This window comes from Lucilia sericata, unplaced genomic scaffold (genome assembly GCF_015586225.1).
Source record: "Lucilia sericata isolate MDLA Ls3-8-SP2 unplaced genomic scaffold, ASM1558622v1 Contig000491F_arrow, whole genome shotgun sequence".
Lineage (NCBI taxonomy): Eukaryota > Metazoa > Arthropoda > Insecta > Diptera > Calliphoridae > Lucilia > Lucilia sericata.
This window is the reverse complement of record NW_023994505.1, coordinates 75,001-100,422: the sequence shown is the minus strand read 5'-3', so window position 1 is coordinate 100,422 and position 25,422 is coordinate 75,001. Positions and strand designations below refer to the sequence as shown.

Genomic DNA, 25,422 nt, shown 5'->3' with positions numbered 1-25,422 from the left:
AAGCCATTTATCACAAAAATTACGTTAAATGAACAAATTATAAAGACTCTTTAATAAATTGCACTTTAACTCTAAGTAATCGTAAATCATGTTGCAATAAACTTCCTCACATTCATCATACGCCAATGTTCATTTCAACCCGTTCACATTTGTGACCTATTGCGCTTTTTTGGTTTGGCCCTGCCATAAACCAAAATATCTACTATGTACTTTAATTAAGCTTCTTTGTAGAGATGTCAACAGTTTGGCTAAATGCTTTTTGGACAGATGTATGAAGGTAAATAAATTACATTCAAACCTCTAAAGGTATTCAACTAGTATGTAACTAAAATGTACACATTTTTTGCTAATAGAATGCAGTTGTTGTTTTTGCTATTCCATAGATTCATTTCATTCATTGATACAAAGTCTCCGTCATTTAAACACTACATGCATCATGCATTATTGACACATTTGGTGAATGGTTGAAAAGCAAAAACTGCAACTTAAACGGAAATTATTTTATAAAGAAGTTTAAAAAAACCAACAAAAAAATTAAATACCTTTAGACAGACATTTAGCTCGAAAGACGACAATCACTCGGCTAGAGCTGCAAAAAGGAGGGTATTTGCTCATGGGCAACATAATGAGATGGCAATTAATGTAGCAGCTACTGTTTGGTGTTGATTGATTGAATTTGGTATATAAGGCACCTAAAAAGTACTTGGTACTTAGTTTCCAGAGCAGACTGGTAGACTACACTATAGATTAGACTATAGACTAGACTAGACTATAGACTAGACTATAGACTAGACGATAGACTAGACTATAGACTAGACTATAGACTATAGACTAGACTATAGACTAGACTATAGACTAGACTATAGACTAGACTATAGACTAGACTATAGACTGACTATAGACTAGACTATAGACTAGACTATAGACTAGACTATAGACTAGACTATAGACTAGACTATAGACTAGACTACTATAGACTAGACTATAGACTAGACTATAACTAGACTATAGACTAGACTATAGACTATAGACTAGACTATAGACTAGACTATAGACTAGACTATAGACTAGACTATAGACTAGACTATAGACTAGACTATAGACTAGACTATAGACTAGACTATAGACTAGACTATAGACTAGACTATAGACTAGACTATAGACTAGACTATAGACTAGACTATAGACTAGACTATAGACTAGACTATAGACTAGACTATAGACTAGACTATAGACTAGACTATAGACTAGACTATAGACTAGACTATAGACGACTATAGACGAGACTATAGACTAGACTATAGACTAGACTATAGACTAGACTATAGACTAGACTATAGACTAGACTATAGACTAGACTATAGACTAGACTATAGACTAGACTATAGACTAGACTATAGACTAGACTATAGACTAGAACTATAGACTAGACTATAGACTAGACTAGACTATAGACTAATAGACTAGACTATAGACTAGACTATAGACTAGACTATAGACTAGACTATAGACTAGACTATAGACTAGACTATAGACTAGACTATAGACTAGACTATAGACTAGACTATAGACTAGACTATAGACTAGACTAGAAGACTAGACTATAGACTACTATAGACTAGACTATAGACTAGACTATAGACTAGACTAAGACTAGACTATAGACTAGACTATAGACTAGACTATAGACTAGACTATAGACAGACTATAGACTAGACTATAGACTAGACTATAGACTAGACTATAGACTAGACTATAGACTAGACGATAGACTAGACTATAGACTAGACTATAGACTAGACTATAGACAGACTATAGACTAGACTATAGACTAGACTATAGACTAGACTATAGACTAGACTATAGACTAGACTATAGACTAGAACTATAGACTAGACTATAGACTAGACTATAGACTAGACTATAGACTAGACTATAGACTAGACTATAGACTAGACTATAGACTAGACTATAGACTAGACTATAGACTAGACTATAGACTAGACTATAGACTAGACTATAGACTAGACTATAGACTAGACTATAGACTAGACTATAGACTAGACTATAGACTAGACTATAGACTAGACTATAGACTAGACTATAGACTAGACTATAGACTAGACTATAGACTAGACTATAGACTAGACTATAGACTAGACTATAGACTAGACTATAGACTAGACTATAGACTAGACTATAGACTAGACTATAGACTAGACTATAGACTAGACTATAGACTAGACTATAGACTAGACTATAGACTAGACTATAGACTAGACTATAGACTAGACTATAGACTAGACTATAGACTAGACTATAGACTAGACTATAGACTAGACTATAGACTAGACTATAGACTAGACTATAGACTAGACTATAGACTACTATAGACTAGACTATAGACTAGACTATAGACTAGACTATAGACTAGACTATAGACTAGACTATAGACTAGACTATAGACTAGACTATAGACTAGACTATAGACTAGACTACAGACTAGACTATAGACTAGACTATAGACTAGACTATAGACTAGACTATAGACTATACTATAGACTAGACTATAGACTAGACTATAGACTAGACTATAGACTAGACTATAGACTAGACTATAGACTCGACTATAGACTAGACTAAACTATAGACTAGACTAGACTATAGACTAGACTATAGACTAGACTATAGACTAGACTATAGACTAGACTAGACTATAGACTAGACTAGACTATAGACTAGACTATAGACTAGACTATAGACTAGACTAGACTAGACTAGACTATAGACTAGACTATAGACTAGACTATAGACTAGACTATAGACTAGATAGATAGACTAGACTATAGACTAGACTATAGACTAGACTATAGACTAGACTAGACTATAGACTAGACTATAGACTAGACTATAGACTAGACTATAGACTAGACTATAGACTAGACTATAGACTAGACTATAGACTAGACTATAGACTAGACTATAGACTAGACTATAGACTAGACTATAGACTAGACTATAGACTAGACTATAGACTAGACTATAGACTAGACTATAGACTAGACTATAGACTAGACTATAGACTAGACTATAGACTAGACTATAGACTAGACTATAGACTAGACTATAGACTAGACTATAGACTAGACTATAGACTAGACTATAGACTAGACTATAGACTAGACTATAGACTAGACTATAGACTAGACTATAGACTAGACTATTGACTAGACTATAGACTAGACTATAGACTAGACTATAGACTAGACTATAGACTAGACTATAGACTAGACTATAGACTAGACTATAGACTAGACTATAGACTAGACTATAGACTAGACTATAGACTAGACTATAGACTAGACTATAGACTAGACTATAGACTAGACTATAGACTAGACTATAGACTAGACTATAGACTAGACTATAGACTAGACTATAGACTAGACTATAGACTAGACTATAGACTAGACTATAGACTAGACTATAGACTAGACTATAGACTAGACTATAGACTAGACTATAGACTAGACTATAGACTAGACTATAGACTAGACTATAGACTAGATTATAAACTAGACTTAGAGTATTTAGAGTAAATAGACTATAGACTTGAAATTAAACATACTTTTTTAAACAGGAAAAAGTACTTTTTATATAAAAATATTAAAAATTGTACATTTTATAAAACATTCCAACAATCTTTATAAAAACTCTAGCAATTTTTTTTTGGTTTCTAAATAACTTATTTAATTTAAAGAGCATCTAAGAAAAACTAAAACACAGCAGCTTAAAAAAAAACTTCCAACAACTTGAACATTTTTAAGTGAAAAATTGCAATCTATTACCCTGATTTGTGGCTTAAAGCGATTGTTGTACGAAGTTTTACTAAAATGAAAAAGAAAAAACAAATTCAATTGGCCAAAATAAGTAAAACAAAAACAAAATCAAATCAGTAAAATTTAAACGTGTTGTTGGTTTTGGTCTATGTCGAGTCTAAAGTTTGTTTTTTCCTCTTTATGCTTGAATGAATGCAATTTTACAGCATATTTTTTATATGAAAATGACTTGGCGCTTTTCAAACTAAGAACGAAGTTATAAAGCTTTAAAGCAGGATGAGGGGGAAAGGAATAGGTGGTAGATGCTGTAAAAGTGTTACTGTTTGGTTTTGGTTGTAATGTATAGAAATCAAACGAACGAGTTGACGACTACTCTAGAGTATGTTGACTATGCCACGGTGACCATGGCACACATGCAAGTCGGCTTGTAAGCAATGACTGACTGCAAGCATGCCTGGTTGACTGAGTAGTTTTGCTGGTGTGTTTAATGAATGTTATTGCTGCTGCCTTTGGCTGTTATTTAGTTGCCTCTAACATGACTGAGTGGAAATTGGTGAACGAGTGAATGACTGACTGGACTGCTAATAAACACTTTTGTGGGATTGTGTAATTACCCTTTAAAATTTGAAAAAAAAATCTTAAAACTTTTTAGAGCAAATTTTTATTTTATATAAATTAATTTAATACAAACTATTATTAACAATTACGATCAATAAAATTTCAATGATTTTGAATTTTTTAGTTTTTTTTACTTAGTAATTCTAGGAGCACTTCTAATTTATTGGCTTTGGTGGTTATTAGTGGTAGCTTTGGCCTGTTTAAAGTTGATTTTGTATTTTTTTTGCTTTTTAGACTATTTTTGGTCAAGGAGTTATAAGAAATACAAGGTGTTTCTTTTAGGTTTTGATTTAATTCTTAATTTTTTATTAAAATATTTATTCAACATGATTTGTTTATGTTAGAAATTTGAAAATGTTTAATGTAATTTAAATGAATCATGCGTAAAATTAATAAATTATGTTTGATTTCAAAACTGTAGTAAGTCAAATTTAATTAGTTTTTAAAAAACAAATTAAACGTTAAAAAAAAATTTAAAGAAAAAAAAGTTAAGAATTTTCTTTTATTAATCAATAGACTAGGCTATAGATTAGACTAGACTATAGACTAGACTATAGACTAGACTATAGACTAGACTATAGACTAGACTATATACTAGACTATAGACTAGACTATAGACTAGACTATAGACTAGACTATAGACTAGACTATAGACTAGACTATAGACTAGACTATAGACTAGACTATAGACTAGACTAGACTATAGACTAGACTATAGACTAGACTATAGACTAGACTATAGACTAGACTATAGACTAGACTATAGACTAGACTATAGACTAGACTAGACTAGACTAGACTAGACTATAGACTAGACTATAGACTAGACTAGACTAGACTATAGACTAGACTATAGACTAGACTAGACTAGACTATAGACTAGACTATAGACTAGACTATAGACTAGACTATAGACTAGACTATAGACTAGACTATAGACTAGACTATAGACTAGACTATAGACTAGACTATAGACTAGACTATAGACTAGACTATAGACTAGACTATAGACTAGACTATAGACTAGACTATAGACTAGACTATAGACTAGACTATAGACTAGACTATAGACTAGACTATAGACTAGACTATAGACTAGACTATAGACTAGACTATAGACTAGACTATAGACTAGACTATAGACTAGACTATAGACTAGACTAGACTAGACTTAGACTATAGACTAAACTATAGACTAAACTGTAGACTAACTATAGACTAGACTATAGACTAGACTATAGACTAGACTATAGACTAGACAATAGACTAGACTATAGACTAGACTAAAGACTAGACTATAGACTAGACTATAGACTAGACAATAGACTAGACTATAGACTAGACAATAGACTAGACTATAGATTAGGCTATAGACTGGTCTATAGACCAGATTATAGACTAGACTATAGACTAGACTATAGACTAGACTATAGACTAGACTATAGACTAGACTATAGACTTGACTATAGACTAGACTATAGAGTAGACTATAGACTAGACTATAGACTAGACTATGGACTAGACTATAGACTAGACTATAGACTAAACTATAGACTAGACTATAGACTAGACTATAGACTAGACTATAGACTAGGCTATAGACTAGACTATAGACTAGGCTATAGACTAGACTATAGACTAGACTAGACTATAAACTAGACGAAAGACTAAACTGTATACTACACTATATAATAGTGGTTAGACTATTCGATAGACTAAACTATGGACTAATAAATGGCCTAAGCAATAGACATAGCATGGAGAATTCGCAGCAAATATTTGTAATATAATTGTCATATATTAATAGAACCTAAATTTTTTCTTAAATATTTCATCAATATACCAATTAACTTGTCATCACTGTTTTTTTGCGTTATTTTTTTATTCAATCAAATATTTGTTTATTAAATAATTTATACTTTGGATTTTTTGGGATTTTTTTTTGTTTGACAGATAAATACAAATTAACGATGACACATTCTTTAAGGCGTACAAAGGAATTACAAATTGCAACATTTTATTTACACAATTAATGATCTTACGGTTTTCATTTAACAAATTAGCAAAAATTTAAATACAAAAAATCCCACATTTATCTTTAAAATAATAAAAAAAAACACAAAATTGTGTAATATGCATACATATGTATCTTTACATACATATTTCTAAAACAATAATAAGCAACACCTTTTAATTTCTGTTTAATTTCAGTGTAAAGTTGTGAGTGAGTGAATTTGATTACAAAATGTCACGCATGTACAGAAGACACTAAAATTGTATGGATGCGCTTGATTTATTTCAATAAATGCCTGGCTTAAAGTTTTAATGGATGAATGTATGATTTTTAGCCAAAATGGCTAAAAACAAAATGTTTGTAAATGATATTTATGTTAAACACAAACATTATATTTTGGTTAGTTTCATCAGCAATAACAATTGGCAACACTTAATCTCTAGCATCTTTATGTATTTTTTGTGGCCCACAGTGCTTAATTTTTTGGCGTTAAGAGTGAATTTATTCTGTTATTTTTGGCAAAAGGGTAAGTAAATTGTGTTTATGATTTTTTTTTATATTTACACGCCTTTAAAATTTTAAGTAGGTTTTTTATATTCAAATATTATTTCGTAATTTTTTGAATATTTTAGGGGGCTTTAACAAGATTGACCTATTGACATGATGATAATGGTTTTTTGGGATTTTTTGGAAACATGAAATTTATACCCTACTAACAGTAATTTTAGCTTATTGAAATACAGAATATTAAAAATTTCTGAACTGAACTGAACTAGAACTGAACTAGAACTGAACTAGAACTGAACTAGAACTGAACTAGAACTGAACTAGAACTGAACTAGAACTGAACTAGAACTGAACTAGAACTGAACTAGAACTGAACTAGAACTGAACTAGAACTGAACTAGAACTGAACTAGAACTGAACTAGAACTGAACTAGAACTGAACTAGAACTGAACTAGAACTGAACTAGAACTGAACTAGAACTGAACTAGAACTGAACTAGAACTGAACTAGAACTGAACTAGAACTGAACTAGAACTAGAACTGAACTAGAACTGAACTATAACTGAACTAGAACTGAACTAGAACTGAACTAGAACTGACGAAACTAGAACTGAACTAGAACTGAACTAGAACTGCACTAGAACTGAACTAGAACTGAACTAGAACTGAACTAGAACTGAACTAGAACTGAACTAGAACTGACTAGAACTGAACTAGACTGAACTAGAACTGAACTAGAACTGAACTAGACTGAACTGAAACTAGAACTGAACTAGAACTGAACTAGAACTGAACTAGAACTGAACTAGAACTGAACTAGAACTGAACTAGAACTGAACTAGAACTGAACTAGAACTGAACTAGAACTGAACTAGAACTGAACTAGAACTGAACTAGAACTGAACTAGAACTGAAACTAGAACTGAACTAGAACTGAACTAGAACTGGAACTAGAACTGAACTAGAACTGAACTAGAACTGAACTAGAACTGAACTAGAACTGAACTAGAACTGAACTAAGAACTGAACTAGAACTGAACTAGAAACTGAACTAGAACTGAACTAGAACTGAACTAGAACTGAAAGACCTGAACTAGAACTGAACTAGAACTGAACTAGAACTGAAACGTAGAACTGAACTAGAACTGGAACCTAGAACTGAACTAGAACTGAACTAAACTGAACTAGAACTGAACTAGAACTGAACTAGAGAACTGAACTAGAACTGACTAACTGAACTAGAACTGAACTAGAACTGAACTAGAACTGAACTAGTAACTGAACTAGAACTGAACTAGAACTGAACTAGAACTGAACTAGAACTGAACTATACTGAACTAGAACTGAACTAGAACTGAACTAGAACTGACACTAGAACTGAACTAGAAACTGAACTAGAACTGAACTAGAACTGAAACTAGAACTGGACTAAAATGAACTGAAACTAAGCTAGAACTGTTGATTTTTTGTTAAAATCTAGGCTGCATAGATGACCTTATTCCGAAAAACAATCTAATACTGGTGGTTTAATGCTGAAAATCAACAAAACTACAGCTGTATAAGCAGACTAGACCTCAACCTTCAATTAATATTTTTTTAATCATTAGAAATTCCTCTTACAGCCTATAAATAAGACCTTAAACCAATCAAGAGTAATTGATCTTCTTATTATTGTTTAATATATCTAAGATTTATGGGATCTTCATTTCTCTTATATAATTGATAAACACAATTTTAAAAGATATCAGTTTCTCACTACCAAAAGCTTATGTGCAATCAATAGTAGTTAAGATTCCTTTGTTATCAAACAATATCATTGCAAATGATCTTGCTGAGATCAGGGTGCTTTATTATACACATAATAATGAATTGCGGTTAAGACTGCTGGGTAATAAAGGTGTAAATTCAACAGCTATTTAATGTGTTTTTTTCAAATATTTTCAAATCATAAAAAGCATTAAGATATCATAAACAAATTAGTTACAGCTTTAACGCAAATATCGGTGTGTGTAAGTAAGTGTATGTTAATGGGTTAATTACTTTTGGTTTTAATATTGAAAAAAACTTTAAAATAGGAAAATACTTTGAAAAAAGCAACGAAAAAGTTATGGGAAGGTATCGGACATTAACACTCTTTTTATTGTTGTTAAAGATTTTTTATTAGATCTTTAACATGGTGTGAAATTTCCTCATTTACGAAATATTTGAAACTATTAGCTTTTTTCTGCAGCATTTTTTATTTAATGTAATATGAATGTAATATTTGAACACGGAAATTGAAACGCAGGAAAAAAATTTGTTCAGTGAAGAGAACATTATATTTGCGATTGGAACACGGAAAGCTTAACCATGAAAATTTTTGTTCCGATTCTATCAATTTTGTTTCCAACGTTCTACGAAAATTCTAGTTAAGTACTAGTTTAGTTTTAGTTCAGTTCTAGTTCTAGTTCAGTTCTAGTTCAGTTTTAGTTCAGTTCTAGTTCAGTTCTAGTTCAGTTCTAATTCAGTTCTAGTTCAGTTCTAGTTCAGTTCTAGTTCAGTTCTAGTTCAGTTCTAATTCAGTTCTAGTTCAGTTCTAGTTCAGTTCTAGTTCAGTTCTAGTTCAGTTCTAGTTCAGTTCTAGTTCAGTTCTAGTTCAGTTCTAGTTCAGTTCTAGTTCAGTTCTAGTTCAGTTCTAATTCAGTTCTAATTCATTTCTAGTTCAGTTCTAGTTCAGTTCTAGTTCAGTTCTAGTTCAGTTCTAGTTCAGTTCTAGTTCAGTTCTAGTTCAGTTCTAGTTCAGTTCTAGTTCAGTTCTAGTTCAGTTCTAGTTCAGTTCTAGTTCAGTTCTAATTCATTTCTAGTTCAGTTCTAGTTCAGTTCTAGTTCAGTTCTAGTTCAGTTCTAGTTCAGTTCTAGTTCAGTTCTAGTTCAGTTCTAGTTCAGTTCTAGTTCATTTCTAGTTCAGTTCTAGTTCAGTTCTAGTTCAGTTCTAGTTCAGTTCTAGTTCAGTTCTAGTTCAGTTTTAGTTCAGTTTTAGTTCAGTTCTAGTTCAGTTCTAGAATTTCACTAAAATTAAGAAAAAAATATTAAAAAATCACAAAACCGAAATTTTATTAAAAATTCCAGGGACCGTAACAGTTATAAGTTATATCATAAAAGTTAATTTATAACAGTTGTTTTGTGACTTTAAAAATAAAAATCCATCTGAAAAAGTTATTTTTCAACCTAAAAATAAAAATTCAAATGAAACTTTTAAAAAAGAGTTTTATTTTTCCGTCATAAAATAAAAATTATTTGAGGAGTTTAATTTTTTCCGTCAGAAAATAATACTTATTTGAGGAGTTTTATTTTTTCCGTCAGAAAATAAAACTCTTTTATGTGAATTGACACCTAAAGCTTGCCACTGATCAGATCATTACAATTTGAAAAGCATTGATCGACCCTCGACAAGCAAGGAAGCTTTAGGATCTTCACCAGATGTTTTCCCATCTTCGGTGGATTTTTGCGATACATCTCAATCCCGCTTTGGGACAGTATTTGAACACCTTAATTGTAGATAGGAAGCAAGAAAACGTAGAAAATGATAATGATGATGAAAAAAAAGCTTTCTATGAAATCGATAATTTTTCTCCACGGCCCTTGTCGATTGATAATAAGTCCCTTTTTGAGTTCTGGGAAGCAAAATACACTACGACTACTTATACAAATTGGCAAAAACTGTACAGTGTGTTCCTACAACACCAGTTAGCGTGGAAAGAGCGTTCCTGCTCTTAAATTGGTATTAAATGACCTGCATTCAAATCTTTCCGCAGAAAATTTGGAAAAAATTATGTTTGTTAAATTAAACAAATAAATAACCAAACATATTATATCAGATATATTCAATAAAATAAGAGACTAAAAAAATAAAGAAAAATTGTTTAATTATTTGACGGAAAAAATAATAGTCCCCCAATGAGTTTTATTTTTTGATGGAAAAAATAAAACTCCTCAAATAATTTTTATTTTATGACGGAAAAATAAAACTCATTTTTTAACTGTTTCAATCAGACTTTTATTTTTCCGTTAAAAAATAACTGTTATTTGTGGAGCTAAGATCGTTTTTTTCAAATCACCATATATTCTGAAAAAGCACTTCAATACGAGTACATTGGTATATAATAGTATACGTTGACTCCAATATAGAGATTTTTTGGGTTAAAAATTTCAGAATAACTGTTATTTACAGTCCCTGAAAAATTCTAAAAAATTCAACATTTTGTAAAAATAAAATTTTGTAATAAATGTCAGTTGATATAAATGTTTTCTATTATTTTATACATTTATATAAATATCATGACTTTTTAACTTGCAATAATTAAGTTTCAAATTGAGTGGAAAAAAACTATGATTTGTTTACCAACAACCTTTTAAATAAATACCACAATATTGCACATTTCTCAGCTATAAATAAAAACGGATTTCTATATCTATCCATTTAGTAAATTTTTTTTTCTCAACTTTTCAACATAAAAATTCCTGTAACATACTGACATAATCATATTGTAACTGCAGCAAATGAATGATTTAAATGTTAAAAAAAGACATTACAAGTTTTATACACATAATAAGGGATTAATTTTTTTATGTTATTTATTACACAAAATTGCAAGTGCAGATTAAAGTTGTAAAAAAGCTAAAAGTTAAAACTATAAACAGCAAATGTGCTGTAATAAAAAAACTCTTTATTTAAATATAAGAAATAAGTTGTAGGTATTTATTATAGACCAAATGAAACCAGAAATGTTTCAGACAACAAAGACGACAGTAACATTACCGAGTAACAATACTTTGCAATTACACTTGAATTATGACACAAACATTCCCAACACTAGCTTTTACAAATCATCCTATGGATTAAATCCATATATTGGACTGACAGATTGTCTATGAATAAACACTTAGATGTTGAGAGAGTACTCAACATTTTGGTATGCACGTATTTTTATTATAGATTGTAATTTTATTGTGAACGTACATATTGCATCCATAAGATAAAAGTTAAAATGTGAAAATAATTTCAAATGTTATATTATGATTTCTAACATGAAATTATGTGATAATAACTCTAGTTATAAAACATCTCTAGCTGTAGACATTGATATATGAGTTAAAATAGTATGATAGTATTTAAATTATGTGTGTCATTTTAATACAATGCCAGTTTCTTAGATAAATATATTAATAATTAGTTAAAACACAGAAAAAGTTAAATTAACATACAACTATTTTAAACTACTTAATAAACTATTAACTGCTACTATAATCGCATAAAACCATAACTAATATTTCTTATTCTTATACTGTGTTCTCACGACACACTCATTTCCGACGAAAATCCTTTGTTTCCAATTCATAAAGTACTAAAGCTTTCCGCTTTTCCAATTTTTAAAAAGGCGAATTTTTTTATTAAATTTTTGAATGATGGATAAGGTAGAGAATTGTGAATATGTACCTTTGTCGTGTGAACATAGTATTAGATATATCCTTATATCTCGCATAAAAAACTAAATATTTAATTTTATAAAAAAACCTAAATTTTATAATGAAATCAACTTTTTATCAATTCAAATACGGATTTTCTAAAAAATACAGATTTCTCCTAAAATCAGAAATTCAGCAACAAAAACTTAGAAAATATGTTGAAAAGTAAAAAAAAAATATTATTTTAAGATATCACCAAGAAATCTAAGTTTTTCTAGTTATAGTTCAGAACAGATTTCCCTAAGAAATTGAAATTTTCGGAAATTTTAGTAGTCCACTTCTAGTTTAGTTCTAGTTCAGTTCTAGTTCAGTTCAAGTTCAGTTCTAGTTCAGTTCTAGTTCAGTTCTAGTTCAGTTCTAGTTCAGTTCTAGTTCAGTTCTAGTTCAGTTCTAGTTCAGTTCTAGTTCAGTTCTAGTTTCAGTTCTAGTTCAGTTCTAGTTCAGTTCTAGTTCAGTTCTAGTTCAGTTCAGTTCTAGTTCAGTTCTAGTTCAGTTCAGTTCTAGTTCAGTTCTAGTTCAGTTCTAGTTCAGTTCTAGTTCAGTTCTAGTTCAGTTCTAGTTCAGTTCTAGTTCAGTTCTAGTTCAGTTCTAGTTCAGTTCTAGTTCAGTTCTAGTTCAGTTCTAGTTCAGTTCTAGTTCAGTTCTAGTTCAGTTCTAGTTCAGTTCTAGTTCAGTTCTAGTTCAGTTCTAGTTCAGTTCTAGTTCAGTTCAGTTCTAGTTCAGTTCTAGTTCAGTTCTACTTCAGTTCTGGTTCAGTTCTAGTTCAGTTCTAGTTCAGTTCTAGTTCAGTTCTAGTTCAGTTCTAGTTCAGTTCTAGTTCAGTTCTAGTTCAGTTCTAGTTCAGTTCTAGTTCAGTTCTAGTTCAGTTCTAGTTCAGTTCTAGTTCAGTTCTAGTTCAGTTCTAGTTCAGTTCTAGTTCAGTTCTAGTTCAGTTCTAGTTCAGTTCTGGTTCAGTTCTAGTTCAGTTCTAGTTCAGTTCTAGTTCAGTTCTAGTTCAGTTCTAGTTCAGTTCTAGTTCAGTTCTAGTTCAGTTCTAGTTCAGTTCTAGTTCAGTTCTAGTTCAGTTCTAGTTCAGTTCTAGTTCAGTTCTAGTTCAGTTCTAGTTCAGTTCTAGTTCAGTTCTAGTTCAGTTCTAGTTCAGTTCTAGTTCAGTTCTAGTTCAGTTCTAGTTCAGTTCTAGTTCAGTTCTAGTTCAGTTCTAGTTCAGTTCTAGTTCAGTTCTAGTTCAGTTCTAGTTCAGTTCTAGTTCAGTTCTAGTTCAGTTCTAGTTCAGTTCTAGTTCAGTTCTAGTTCAGTTCTAGTACAGTTCTAGTACAGTTCTAGTTCAGTTCTAGTTCAGTTCTTGTTCAGTTCTAGTTCAGTTCTAGTTCAGTTCTAGTTCAGTTAGTTCAGTTCTAGTTCAGTTCTAGTTCAGTTCTAGTTCAGTTCTAGTTCAGTTCTAGTTCAGTTCTAGTTCAGTTCTAGTTCAGTTCTAGTTCAGTTCTAGTTCAGTTCTAGTTCAGTTCTAGTTCAGTTCTAGTCAGTTCTAGTTCAGTTCTAGTTCAGTTCTAGTTCAGTTCTAGTTCAGTTCTAGTTCAGTTCTAGTTCAGTTTCTAGTTCAGTTCTAGTTCAGTTCTAGTTCAGTTCTAGTTCAGTTCTAGTTCAGTTCTAGTTCTTCTAGTTCAGTTCTAGTTCAGTATCAGTTCTAGTTCAGTTCTAGTTCAGTTCTAGTTCAGTTCTAGTTCAGGTTCTAGTTCAGTTCTAGTTCAGTTCTAGTTCAGTTCTAGTTCAGTTCTAGTTCAGTTCTAGTTCAGTTCTAGTTCAGTTCTAGTTCAGTTCTAGTTCAGTTCTAGTTCAGTTCTAGTTCAGTTCTAGTTCAGTTCTAGTTCAGTTCTAGTTCAGTTCTAGTTCAGTTCTAGTTCAGTTCTAGTTCAGTTCTAGTTCAGTTCTAGTTCAGTTCTAGTTCAGTTCTAGTTCAGTTCTAGTTCAGTTCTAGTTCAGTTCTAGTTCAGTTCTAGTTCAGTTTCTAGTTTCAGTTCTAGTTCAGTTCTAGTTTTCAGGTTCTAGTTCAGTTCTAGTTCAGTTCTAGTTCAGTTCTAGTTCAGTTCTAGTTCAGTTCTAGTTCAGTTCTAGTTCAGTTCTAGTTCAGTTCTAGTTCAGTTCTAGTTCAGTTCTAGTTCAGTTCTAGTTCAGTTCTAGTTCAGTTCTTAGTTCAGTTCTAGTCAGTTCTAGTTCAGTTCTAGTTCAGTTCTAGTTCAGTTCTAGTTCAGTTTCTAGTTCAGTTCTAGTCAGTTCTAGTTCAGTTCTAGTTCAGTTCTAGTTCAGCTCTAGTTCAGTTCTAGTTCAGTTCTAGTTCAGTTCTAGTTCAGTTCTAGTTCAGTTCTAGTTCAGTTTAGTTCAGTCTTAAATTCGGGTTCAGCTTCGTTAGAAAATAAAAATATTGTAATAAGAAATCATCGGGTTTATACCTTTATAACTTCTTGTTATGATTACGGTATTAAGTAGTCATTGAAAAATATATTATAAACTAAGTGAAAATTATTGAAAGTCCATTGCTTAGATTTAGCTAGCTGTGAATTAAGGAAGCCAAACATTCAGCTAATGCTTAAGACTTATTACTTGTTTTATTTAACCTCAATTTAATTATTTCTTTTTAATAATAAATCATAAAATTTTATTAATTTTGTTATTTTTAAACATATAAGAGACCCTTATGATGCAAGCTCAGCTTAAAACAACATTGTTTAAGCTTGACATACACGTGAATAATTTTCAGTTTAACAATGACTGACAATTTATATTTTTAAAGTTTTTTTTTGTTAATTTGATGTTATTTGAAAAGGTTTAGTTGGCTCGTTTAAATATTAAAACAAAATTAAATATAAAATATTTTAAATCACGTTTGTCCTCCTTTTTTTTGGTTTTGTGTTAAAGATGATTGTTAAAGTCACCACACAATTGTAGTAAAATTTAGAAAAAAAAAATTGAGAAAAAAATTTAGATACAAATTTGAAAATTTTGCAAAAAAATAAATTTCGCAACAACTTTAAGAATCTTTAAGTATGTGTCTTAAGTCTTTTGTTTTGCTATATGAAATTGTGTTGAGGTTGAAGGGTTAGTTTTGTGTCGTTGGTATTTTTTCATTGTTAATAAATACGTTTTAAGAATTTAAACTGTATTCTTATATTTCTAAGAGCCTGTGGCTTTTAAGCGAAGATTCCATAGAATAGTATAAATCAAGTAGGTGTCTTAAGTCTTTTGTTTGGCAGACGAATAATAGTTTGCAAAGATTATATGACAATTTTAAAGATGTTAAAATTAACAATTTATTAATATTTTTTTTAGCTTACCTTTAATAATACCAACTCATGGATTCTGCAAAAAAAAAAAATCATAATTAATTTTTTAGAAATAAAAAATTTATTTTAAAATTTTAATTAAATATAAAAATATATTGAAAAAATACAATTTAATATATAATTTTAATTGAAAATGCTGCCTAAAGAAAAAAACCTTGAAACTTAAACTAAAACATTTTTCAAAATCTACACACGTTTTGTGGTAATTTTAGTACCAAGTTAAAACCAGACAAGTTAAAACTCCACACTAACTAAAGTTTAAAATATTACAATCTAAAATCCAAGATTAAAAACTTAATATTGAAAAAAAAAACTAACAGTAGCTGTTCCAACCAACATTTACATACAATTCATTATTCAGTTTATCACATTTTCTGCTCTTTTATTTATTGTTGTTTTTATAAGCCGTTTTTTTAAATTAGAATAATCCGTTACTAATAAGCCAGTTACAAGCCAGACAGACCATCTTAATTCAAATACAAAAACAACTCAGTACAACAACTGACTTGTTTGTAGCTGCTTTCAAGCTACCAACCAACCAACAACCAGCCCATGCTTAAGTTCAAAGTCATTTGAAGATGTTTTTTTTTCTGCCTCTTTTCTTTACAATTTAAATTATTATTTTTTTTAATTTTGTTTTATTTATACCCGTGTTGTTTTTAATATTTATATTTAAGACTAGTTTTTGTAATGTTTTTTTGTTTATTAAATAATTTGTTGCGTTTTGTTGTCATTTAAATATATATAAACAAAATATTTAAGAACGTTTTTAATTAACCTTGCAGTTGTCTTAAACGGTGGGTTTTTAAATTATTCATTTTAATATTTAAAAAGATGAAGTAAACAAAGCCTACAAACAAACATTTTCTAAATATTTCCGTAAATTTATTTTGATATTTTAGTCTATTCATATTTAAATGGTAGAGTTCTTGGAATCAAGATAAAAATAGAATTTAGACCTAAAAATTCTATACTTTTTAAAAATTTTTGCCATCGGAAGTAAAAAAGGCTCATCAAAATCAAAGCAAAACTATACTTGTGATCTCGAAATAACTATAATTAGAATTGAATTAGAACACAACTAAGACAGGACTAGAACAGAACTAGAACAGAACTAGAAGAGAACTAGAAGAGAACTAGAACAGAACTAGAACAGAACTAGAACAGAACTAGAACAGAACTAGAACAGAACTAAAACAGAACTAGAACAGAACTAGAACAGAACTAGTACAGAACTAGAACAGAACTAGAACAGAACTAGAACAGAATTAGAAAAGAACTAGAACAGAACTAGAACAGAACTAGAACAGAACTAGAACAGAACTAGAACACAACTAGAACACAACTAGAACACAACTAGAACAGAACTAGAACAGAACTAGAACAGAACTAGAACAGAACTAGAACAGAACTAGAACTGAACTAGAACAGAACTAGAACAGAACTAGAACAGAACTAGAACAGAACTAGAACAGAACTAGAACAGAACAGAACTAGAACAGAACTAGAACAGAACTAGAACAGAACTAGAACAGAACTAGAACAGAACTAGAACAGAACTAGAACAGAACTAGAACAGAACTAGAACAGAACTAGAACAGAACTAGAACAGAACTAGAACAGAACTAGAACAGAACTAGAACAGAACTAGAACAGAACTAGAACAGAACTAGAACAGAACTAGAACAGAACTAGAACAGAACTAGAACAGAACTAGAACAGAACTAGAACAGAACTAGAACAGAACTAGAACAGAACTAGAACAGAACTAGAACAGAACTAGAACAGAACTAGAACAGAACTAGAACAGAACTAGAACAGAACTAGAACAGAACTAGAACAGAACTAGAACAGAACTAGAACAGAACTAGAACAGAACTAGAACAGAACTAGAACAGAACTAGAACAGAACTAGAACAGAACTAGAACAGAACTAGAACAGAACTAGAACAGAACTAGAACAGAACAGAACAGAACTAGAACAGAACTAGAACAGAACTAGAACAGAACTTGAACAGAACTAGAACAGAACTAGAACAGAACTAGAACTAGAACAGAACTAGAACAGAACTAGAACAGAACTAGAACAGAACTAGAACGAACTAGAAAGAACTAGAACAGAACTAGAACAGAACTAGAACAGAACTAGAACAGAACTAGAACAGAACTAGAACAACTAGAACAGAACTAGACTGAACTAGAACAGAACTAACAGAACTAGAAAGAACTAGAACAGAACTAGAACAGAACTAGAACAGAACTAGAACAGAACTAGAACTAGAACAGAACTAGAACAGAACTAGAACAGAACTAGAACAGAACTAGAACAGAACTAGAACAGAACTAGAACAGAACTAGAACAGAACTAGAAACAGACTAGACAGACTAGAACAGAACTAGACAGAACTAGAACAGAACTAGAACAGAACTAGAACAGAACTAGAACAGAACTAGAACAGAACTAACAGAACTAGAACTAGAACAGAACTAGAACAGAACTAGAACAGAACTAGAACAGAACTAGAACAGAACTAGAACAGAACTAGAACAGAACTAGAACAGAACTAGAACAGAACTAGAACAGAACTAGAACAGAACTAGAACAGAACTAGAACAGAACTAGAACAGAACTAGAACAGAACTAGAACAGAACTAGAACAGAACTAGAAACAGAACTAGAACAGAACTAGAACAGAACTAGAAACAGAACTAGAACAGAACTAGAACAGAACTAGAACAGACTAGAACAGAACTAGAACAGAACTAGAACAGAACTAGAACAGAACTAGAACAGAACTAGAACAGAACTAGAACAGAACTAGAACAGAACTAGACCAGAACTAGAACTAGAACAGAACTAGAACAGAACTAGAACAGAACTAGAACAGAACTAGAACAGAACTAGAACAGAACTAGAACAGAACTAGAACAGAACTTGAACAGAACTAGAACAGAACTAGAACAGAACTAGAACTAGAACAGAACTAGAACAGAACTAGAACAGAACTAGAACAGAACTAGAACAGAAAACTAGAACAGAACTAGAACAGAACTAGAACAGAACTAGAACAGAACTAGAACAGAACTAGAACAGAACTAGAACAGAACTAGAACAGAACTAGAACTAGAACAGAACTAGAACAGAACTAGAACAGAACTAGAACAAACTAGAACAGAACTAGAACAGAACTAGAACAGAACTAGAACAGAACTTGAACAGAACTAGAACAGAACTAGAACAGAACTAGAACAGAACTAGAACTAGAACAGAACTAGAACAGAACTAGAAAACTAGAACAGAACTAGAACAGAACTAGAACAGAACTAGAACAGAACTAGAACAGAACTAGAACAGAACTAGAACAGAACTAGAACAGAACTAGAACAGAACTAGAACAGAACTAGAACAGAACTAGAACAGAACTAGAACAGAACTAGAACAGAACTAGAACAGAACTAGAACAGAACTAGAACAGAACTAGAACAGAACTAGAACAGAACTAGAACAGAACTAGAACAGAACTAGAACAGAACTAGAACAGAACTAGAACAGAACTAGAACAGAACTAGAACAGAACTAGAACAGAACTAGAACAAAACTAGAACAGAACTAGAACAGAACTAGAACAGAACTAGAACAGAACTAGAACAGAACTAGAACAGAACTAGAACAGAACTAGAACAGAACTAGAACAGAACTAGAACAGAACTAGAACAGATCTAGAACAGAACTAGAACTAGAACTAGAACTAGAACAGAACTAGAACTAGAACTGAACTAGAAACTGAACTAGAACTGAACTAGAGAACTAGAACTGAACTATAACTGAACTTGAACTGAATTAGAACTGAACTAGAACTGAACTAGAACTGAACTAGAACTGAACTAGAACTGAACTAGAACTGAACTAGAACTGAACTAGAACTGAACTAGAACTGAACTAGAACTGAACTAGAACTGAACTAGAACTGAACTAGAACTGAACTAGAACTGAACTAGAACTGAACTAGAACTGAACTAGAACTGAACTAGAACTGAACTAGAACTGAACTAGAACTGAACTAGAACTGAACTAGAACTGAACTAGAACTGAACTAGAACTGAACTAGAACTGAACTAGAACTGAACTGAACTAGAACTGAACTAGAACTGAACTAGAACTGAACTAGAACTGAACTAGAACTGAACTAGAACTGAACTAGAACTGAACTAGAACTGAACTAGAACTGAACTAGAACTGAACTAGAACTGAACTAGAACTGAACTAGAACTGAACTAGAACTGAACTAGAACTGAACTAGAACTGAACTAGATCTGTGCTAGAACGGAACTGGAACTAAACTAGAACTTTAATGATACACTTTTACCACTAGATTAAAGATCTATTTAAGACACTTTTTTATAAATTAAATGTTTCTATTTAATGCCATAGAATCCAAAATAAATCTAAATCATCAATAGTACACTAACTTTTCTTATAGGTCAAGTTTAAATTTATGCTCACACTTAATCTTCAATGCAATCACAAACTACCAAATTTAAAATCATGTCAAATCCAATATTTTCAATGTCAGTGAACTTTTTGTTTTTAACGTTTTTTTCTCATTTTAAACTTTTAAGATTAAATTATTTAACGAAAAATGTGAATAACCCATTTATATAAGTTTAAAAAAAAATACAAACACTTGATTATTACGTCTCTTGTAAAAAAAATATTTAAAATAAACCGGGTTAATATAATTTTAAGTAGGAAATAATGAGGCTGCACAGTGGGGCAGAATGGAAATTTTTTGGAAATAAATCTGGCATTTCTAAACGGCTGATCCGATCGGGATAAAATTTGGCGTGAGCGTAGCCAAGGAGTATTCGAGTTTAAGTTTTGAAGATGAACCCTGCAGATGCCCCAGGGACGGCGCTGTGGCGGCTCAAAGTAGGGTACCTACGACATGTAAAATTTTTAAACTCGTGCCATTTTTTTGTTTTTCACCCAAATACAAAGATTTTTATATTTTGTGAAAGCGCTCGACGAGATCTTGAAAAAACATGCTTGGACATACTACTTATCTCTTATAATATCCGAGTTATAGGCATTTAAAAATTTAGTGATACAAAATTTACCATACCTTGGTCCGCCTTTTTTTGAATACCGGGCGTAATTTTGGACCAAATGGACTCAATTTTTTTCAGATCAATATCGTTTACAGATCCAAAAATATACGTTTTTTAATTTAAAAATTCAAAAAATTTTAAATTTTTGGCGTTTTTTTGCCAAAAATGTGTCTTAACTCTTTTATTAATAAAATAAATTTTTTATTAAGAACATATAACAATTTTATAGTTTTCTAAAAGGTATCTTTACGCAGAACGCTTTGGCGTAAAAAACTTGTCCTATTTTTTGAAAATGTTGCCACTGCGTCCTTCCGAATATGACTTATTTTTTATCAAAACTTCAACTTTGGGCGACATGTTCTAAAATCCCAAAGCTGGGATCAGAAAACTGAAAGCAGTTTTGGAAACCTCAATATGTTTTCTATTTACTCCAAAAGTATTTTCCCAGCCCTGAAAGAAATGTGGACCCTATGGGCAAAAAAGTAAAAAATCCCATTTTTGGGATTTTCATTCCTATTTTTGGGAATTGCGGGATGCCCTTTGACCTTTTCAATTTTTTTTTTGCATATTCTTATTTGAAATGACAAATTTAACAAGCGTTGAAAATTTCATTGAGTTTTGTTCATAAATAAAGATTTTGTCATATATTACATATTTGTTTAATTTCTAAAACTATGATTTATATCAACATTTTAATAGGATCGCAGATAGCTACAACAATTTAGTCCATATTTATCCCTTAATATCATTTTTTAGTTAGATATGGAAATTCTCGACCCTTTACAAAAAATTTCAAGCCAATATCTCAATTACATTCAAAAATATGTTCATTTAAACCTGTGTCCTTTAATTTCATCTTTTTCATATTTTAGTATTAAGTATGACAGCACATATTTAAATCTTATATTTACCTATTTTCTATTTGTTTGCTTATCCTTATAATTGAAAGGTCCTATTATGCTTAAATTTTTAAAAATTTATAACTATTTTTTACCTAAATTTTTTCGACAGATCATTTCGTTCTGTTTCGTTTATGATCATGTAGGTAAAAATATACAGGTAATGATAATTTCGATTCATTCACTAATAAGAAATATCAATGACTGAATTACAGGTTATAGTAATATAGTCCTAAATGTTAATAGGTAGACAATTCGTAATTTTTTACTTTGGAATACCTGTATCGGAAATGACAAGAATTGGTATATAAGTAAACTTCTCAGATTTTAAGTACCATATTTAATAAATCTACAATGAAGATTCCATTAAAGTACGAAAAGTTGTGTTCCGTTTTATGGAGTATATCTTCAAAAGGGCCAGAAAGAATTGAAGACATTTCAAATTATATAAAAACTACATATAGTAGAAAAGTAGACAAAACAGGCATATCAAAAATTGAAAACTTTTTAAAACTTTTTGATGTAAAAAGTAAGTCTGTGGATGGAAATCAAAAGAAATTTCGATTAAAATTTTGTAGTTGGATGGAAACTACTACGGAAATCTCAACTTACAACACATCAATAGGAGCGCCTTGCAAGTCATACGAAGACTTATGTTCAAGGTAAAAAAAAAGAGGGTCACACAAAAACTTTTTTCAATCTCAAATGAGGAAATTGCTGATACATTTAACGAAATGCTGAAAAAGGAAAACCAACATATGGATGTCGTACATATTGCAACTATTCTTCCTAATGCATCACCAAAACGACTTAAGCGAATTGTGGAAAGTATACCAACTCCAACATCATAATCAAATTTTACTGAAGAGGAAGCAATAGCGCTTATGTTGGAACTGGGTCTCAGTCGAAATAAGTACCAAATATTAAGAAAAGCTCTGCATGAAAAAGGACACAATATATTACCATCATACAAGGCGATCCAGGAAAAAAAAAACAAACTATCCTACTAAATCAACAAAAAATAATGAAGAATTGAAAGAACTGAGAGCTGCGAAAAAAAGCAGAATCCAAGAAGAATTTAAAGTTCAGATGGGATTAAACATCGACAAACCACTTTCAAGTTGCGGTAGTACAAATGATGGTAATACGTCGAGAAGGTTTTTTCGTGATTTTGAAATTACTTCAAAAATAACTGGAATCGACAAGGAGTTGCTTCGAAGAGTTAAAACTATTTTAATGGCACTGAATAGTAAACATAAAATTAATGAAAATCAATTTGGGGAATACACATCTGAAATTTCTAAATTACTTGTATCTCTGTATCCATGGAGGGAACTAACACCAACAGTACACAAATTATTGTGTCATGGTCAAATAATAATTGAATCGAATATTCTTCCACTTGGAGAGTTAACAGAAGAAGCCCAGGAAGCGAGGAATCGAGATTTTAAGCATGTTCAACTATTCAGCTCAAGAAAATGCTCCAGGCAATCACAGAATGAAGATATTTTTAATAGTTTACTTCTATCTTCTGATCCTGTTCTTTCAACTATGCGAAAAAGATGGATTTGTTATGAAACTCTATCATCTCAAAACAAGGAAGATTTAAAGGACTTATATTACCTTCTGGATATGTATACCGATATGACAGATTATTTTATAGAAAATAAGTAGTGTTAGGAATTAACTATATAAGTAGGTTGTAAGAATTAATTGTATTATGTTTAAGATAAACAGTTCAAATAAAAAAAGCTATTATACTAACTGATGATATTGTATTAAATTGTGTTTTATATTTCGGTGGGCGGGAAAGGTAATTTGTGTGGGGTGATTTAGGTGTTGTTGTGCGTGGCTCATAATAAAATTATAATTTTTTTTATTTTATATACAATATTATAATAAAATAATTAACTAAATAATTTTTAAAAATTGTCCAAATATTTTATTCAACACCAAATGTATGTTCTGTCATACTTAATACTAAAATATGAAAAAGATGAAATTAAAGGACACAGGTTTAAATGAACATATTTTTGAATGTAATTGAGATATTGGCTTGAAATTTTTTGTAAAGGGTCGAGAATTTCCATATCTAACTAAAAAATTATATTAAGGGATAAATATGGACTAAATTGTTGTAGCTATCTGCGATCCTATTAAAATTTTGATATAAATCATAGTTTTAGAAATTAAACAAATATGTAATATATGACAAAATCTTTATTTATGAACAAAACTCAATGAAATTTTCAACGCTTGTTAAATTTGTCATTTCAAATAAGAATATACAAAAAAAAAATTGAAAAGGTCAAAGGGCATCCCGCAATTCCCAAAAATAGGAATGAAAATCCCAAAAATGGGATTTTTTATTTTTTTGCCCATAGGGTCCACATTTCTTTCAGGGCTGGGAAAATACTTTTGGAGTAAATAGAAAACATATTGAGGTTTCCAGAACTGCTTTCAGTTTTCTGATCCCAGCTTTGGGATTTTAGAACATGTCGCCCAAAGTTGAAGTTTTGATAAAAAATATGTCATATTCGGAAGGACGCAGTGGCAACATTTTCAAAAAATAGGACTAGTTTTTTACGCCAAAGCGTTCTGCGTAAAGATACCTTTTAGAAAACTATAAAATTGTTATATGTTCTTAATAAAAATTTTATTTTATTAATAAAAGAGTTAAGACATATTTTTGGCAAAAAAACGCCAAAAATCTAAAAATTTTTGAATTTTTAAATTAAAAAACGTATATTTTTGGATCTGTAAACGATATTGATCTGAAATTTTTTGTATATTATTGGAAATTTTGTTGTCTAACTAACAAGAAAAAATTGAGTCCATTTGGTCCAAAATTACGCCCGGTATTCAAAAAAGGCGGACCAAGGTATGGTAAATTTTGTATCACTAAATTTTTAAATGCCTATAACTCGGATATTATAAGAGATAAGTAGTATGTCCAAGCATGTTTTTTCAAGATCTCGTCGAGCGCTTTCACAAAATATAAAAATCTTTGTATTTGGGTGAAAAACAAAAAAATGGCACGAGTTTAAAAATTTTACATGTCGTAGGTACCCTACTTTGAGCCGCCACAGCGCCGTCCCTGGGGCATCTGCAGGGTTCATCTTCAAAACTTAAACTCGATTTTATCCCGATCGGATCAGCCGTTTAGAAATGCCAGATTTATTTCCAAAAAATTTCCATTCTGCCCCACTGTGGGCTGTATTGTGGTGAAGTTTTTTTTTTTGACGTTATTATTGTGGTTTTTATTGATTTATTGTTAAAAAAACAATTATGTAGAAAAAAAAAAAATTAACAAAAAAAATTTTAATTGTTATGCAAATTAAATAATGAAACAAATGTTAAAAAAATGTGTGGTGTTATCATTTGAATATTAGAGGAAAGAGTTAAATTGTGGTGATTTAATACCTAGTGTAGGGCAACTTTAGCTAATTATCTCTGGATTTACACAATAATTAAGACAATTCCTCACTCCATAAACAATTTCAATTTCATTCATAAATTTTTTTAAAAACAAAAGCAAAACCAAACCGATTTGCAACTTTGTATTGTTAGTTAAAAAAAAACCTGATTAACT

At 30.8% G+C, this 25,422-nt stretch overlaps 1 protein-coding gene across 4 annotated transcripts in view; it reads right to left on the bottom strand.

The window, feature by feature from the left end:
* Positions 1–25,422, bottom strand: part of LOC119605493 — a 135,531-nt gene that overhangs the window by 90,111 nt on the left and 19,998 nt on the right. For all 4 annotated transcript variants that reach the window (XM_037958639.1, XM_037958641.1, XM_037958640.1 and 1 more), the window contains one exon: positions 15,814–15,838. The gene's annotated coding sequence lies outside the window, so the exon portion shown is untranslated. The remainder of the gene's footprint in view (positions 1–15,813; positions 15,839–25,422) is intronic.